General features: G+C 36.7%; 2 protein-coding genes across 2 annotated transcripts in view; one reads left to right on the top strand and one right to left on the bottom strand.

Moving 5' to 3' along the window:
- LOC117182082 overlaps positions 1-4151 on the top strand; it is a 130462-nt gene that overhangs the window by 74929 nt on the left and 51382 nt on the right. The window lies entirely within an intron of this gene.
- Positions 1-4151, bottom strand: part of LOC117181161 — an 8440-nt gene that overhangs the window by 3538 nt on the left and 751 nt on the right. The window lies entirely within an intron of this gene.

The following is a 4151-nucleotide window of genomic DNA, read 5'->3' as shown; positions in this document are numbered from 1 at the left end:
CCAGCCTTGAGGGATACAAAGCCAGTAGTGACATCACAAATTTCTGGACTTACCTTTAAGGCGCCAGACACCTCCTCAGCGTCACTTCACAATAATTACTTACTCAGATAGAAAAAAAATAGATGTTAACTTTCTCTTATAATAAGTCCCTAGCTCACGGAGAGGGATAAAGTGAGGGCGAAAACGAGTAGACCACTTAAATTTTGTTAACGCAAAATTAATTAATTAAATTTATTAAAGGACGTTATAAGAAAATGGTTAGATAGAATATTTATAAGGTTAAACGGTAGAATTTAATTTCACTGATGGAGAAAAACAAGATCTTGCCTGAAGGGCATGACCTGACAATGGTTACACTTTATATTTCAAAGTAAATCAACGGACTACAAGAATTAACATACAAACGGAATTTTGCTTAAAACTAAAAGTACACAAAAAAAGGAACGTACCATGTTTCAGTCAATTCACTCATAAAAAAAAGAGTTTCCGAATGACACAGAACGAAGACCGAAAACCGACTAACCAAAAATTATCATCTTAAAATCATCGCGACGAATAAATTTTATTCGTGTACTCGCGGAAATACAATAACCTCACACAAGCGATATAAAATCCGGAAAAAACAATTAATACACAATAATTCAGAATTGACGGTAAAATAAGCACAAAGAACAATGACTCAAATAGAGAGGAATCGACTGACGCCTACCTTGTTTCCGTTGGGAAAAATATCCATAGTACAGCGATTCCTCCTCTCAGTGGGAACGACCAACATGAACTGACTTGTAGCGTCGTTTTTCTGATCTTCCCGCTCATCCTGCTCGTTCTCAGCCAGTGTCCGGTAGGTGCTGCCCTCTTACGCTCCACGTCCGACCTTCATCGGTAAGACTGGTTCTGCCATAACCATCCCTGGTAGTTGTGCACTAGTTCTCGTCTGATGTTAGATGTGCCGGTAGTGGTAAAATGGCCGCCTGTCAGTGGTGTCATGTGCTGAGCCGGTTGTTATTCTTACAGTCTTTAATAATTGTAGGCAGTTGGTTTTTAACTCCGGATGTGATGGATTAATATTGGGTCGGAGTAGAAGGTGGACCGTGGAAGTGTGTTCGGTCGCGGCAAGGCCGTAATGTGAGTGCGATCCGTGAGTGGCTATGTCGAAGTGTTTTTGTTTTTCTCTGATGTTCTTTTCAGATCCGAAAGGAATTCCGAAGGCGTTATTGGGATTTAGGATTCCAATTTTTCCACAGAAACAAAAGGTAGGACGTCTGATCCATTGTTACAACAAAAATTTACTAGCTAACCATATTCTAAATTTGACGTGAAGTATGTGTTCAGTTCTCTCATCTTTCCTTTTTTTCTAAATAGAATAAACTTTAAAATTTCCTATCTACACTCATTCGACATACCAGAATTCTCAGACTCACTCCTTAGTTTTCTAGATTTTAGAGTTCATGCTGGTCATGGAATATTTCACGATCTTTTATTATTAATATTTATACCACAAGTCAGGGGAGGATCCACAACGAGTGACAAGCCACTTCGTTACAAAGGCTAACACATCCTTCCGGATGATTGAAAATAATTACAGAGCCTATCAATTACAGTTTGCACTTTGAATCGCTTTAATATCTGTATTAGAACTGAAGATAATATAGTTGCAAATTTTTGTACTTTTAAGCAACGATTTTTATTATTTATTAAATTTCTCAACTCCAACTGGTTCACAACAGTTTTCCTCATACTCATGATTTTTTTCAAATTTTTTCCATTGCCTCTTGTATAAGAAATAATGCTCTAAACTTGACTGTTCTTAAATGTACCCAAAAATCCTTACTTTTTTACAGTTTTCAGTCTGCTAAGCACAAAAAATTTTTCAGATAAACGTCTGCAAGCTCATTAACGTAGAATACTTTCGGCTTTTAAATGACTGTTTTTTTGTTGCGCTAGCATTTTTTTTGACAGTGCTCTCTAGTGAGTAGCCATTTTCCTTGCCCCCCCCCCCCTCGCTCGACTTAGAGTGTTCCACATAAATCGCCATGTTGACTCGCTACTCCACAGCTACACAAAACAAAATAAGTTTTTCCGGGCCTGGAGGTCAGACATTGTTTACTATATGTTTTTGTGGTGAATCTGAATTCGAGGTCTAAAAAGCCCCAGTACGTCAGGGTTCTAACATAACCTAAAAAAATATCATGAAAATTTTTTTCCAAGTCCGGGCGTCCGACCATGTTTATTATGTTTTTCGGGCCGCTGAATCCTAATCCGAGGTCCAAAAAACCCCAGCACATCAGGGTTTTGTACCTCGGATTCGGATTCAGCGACCCCAAAACATATAATATACATGGCTTGACCAGGAAGTGGTACTCCATTGATTGAAATCATGAGTCAGATTAACTCACATAATTTTGCGTGTAAGGGTAACAGTGCATCAAAGAGACTCACTTAGGTTAAAAAAAAATACTTACTAGGAGAATCCTTCAGCACGTCCGTTCACCACGCCACTCGAAGGTCAACTAACTGGTGAGAGAATACCCAGGGGGGAGTGGCGACCTACGCGACCCTGACGGGCACAGACTGCTATCAAACTCAAAATATGAGTTAAAGTGACTCATATTACCTTTCCCGAGTTACATTAAACAAGAGCTGGGATAATGTATTTTTTCATAATTAATAAGACTGATTTAAAATAAAAATGATTTGATTTAATTCACTATCAAAAAATGATAAAAAACTAGATTTACAAAGTTATAAAAAATTAACTTTAAACGCTGTGCCAAATTAGATTGAATATAAAGAAATGACAAAATCAGTATAAATGCCTACGTACGTCGTCAAGATGCCAGAACAAAAAAGCGCGCGCTATTGAGTGTGCCCAATCTTTTAAAATTTCGCATCTGTTCTCTCTGTTCTCAATTTCTCCTCCGCTCAATCCTATCAATCGCTAATCCATCGTATGCTCAAAAGTCGCTTGCAGCTTTATCTCAGGCCTCACGGCCACGGATCTTGTCATATGTGTAGGTGACATGTGTAATGAGTAAGCGTGAATTCGGTAGGCTAAGAGGAGGTGGTCAAAGCAGGAAATGTAGAGGATGATACAAGAAAGAGGGGAAGTCGTGCGTGTAAGGTGCAGAGCAAAGAATGAGAGAGAGAGAGAGAGAGAGAGAGAGAGAGGAAAAGAGTATGCGAGTACGGGAATATAAAAGCGTGGCTGTATGTGCGTGTGTGTGTGTATGAGTAAACTTATGTGTTGATCCGTACGCGTCAGTCAATTTAACCTGCTACTAAAAAAACCTTTTAATTTTCGCAGCTAATCACGGCAACAGCGAACTGCACGGAAAAAAGTCCGGCCGCTGTGGCCTAAAAGTACTGCCAACATAGCATGAATCGCCCAGTCAGCTGATTTCCGCGACTACAGCATACACGAGCACTACAGTTTTAGCATGGCTGTAGAAAGTAGCATTGGAGGTGCACATACCCCGTAAAAGTTTCCGAAATGTCAGGCAGTATCTGCATGATTTGATACTCCAGTTGTAAAATCCATAAAAATAGTCATTTTGAATTTTAATCGATGTTGGAAAGAATATAGTGAAGCTCAATTTTAAATAGTATAATTTTCCAAAGTTATTTATTTAACAATATGTACTTGGTATTTTTAATTTTACCTTTATCCTAAGAAAAAAAACATGCAATTCTTATTTAATCGCAATGATAATCATTTTATTTTTTCAAAAATTCTTGATAAGTTTTTTGCTGAGTCTTTATTAAAATTAAAGCTATTTCAAAAAAATTTGTTTATATCAATAATAATTGTATGACTTCTAAACAAAATTGAAAAAAAATAAAAAGTAACAATTTCAACAGGGACCATTATTTTCTAAAATAAGTTAAGGTATCTCCGTTGACATTCGCAGAAATTAAAAGTGGGTCTATTCTCAATTATCGATTTATTAATCATTACAAAGGTTCGATTAATGTTTAAATTGACTGCACGTACTATATATCCGAAAGTAAGTAAAAAGAAATAAAAAACAAATTATTCTTTCAGTTTTGTGAGTAAAATAAACTATTAAATTAAAATTCTCGAAATGTAAACTTATAATTATAAATTCTAATTCCTTAAAAAGATCGTATTACTATTCGAATTACTATACAAA

Source organism: Belonocnema kinseyi, chromosome 10, assembly GCF_010883055.1.
Source record: "Belonocnema kinseyi isolate 2016_QV_RU_SX_M_011 chromosome 10, B_treatae_v1, whole genome shotgun sequence".
Classification (NCBI taxonomy): Eukaryota; Metazoa; Arthropoda; class Insecta; order Hymenoptera; family Cynipidae; genus Belonocnema; species Belonocnema kinseyi.
The sequence above is the reverse complement of the archived record's forward strand: the minus strand, read 5'-3'. Positions and strand labels throughout refer to the sequence as shown.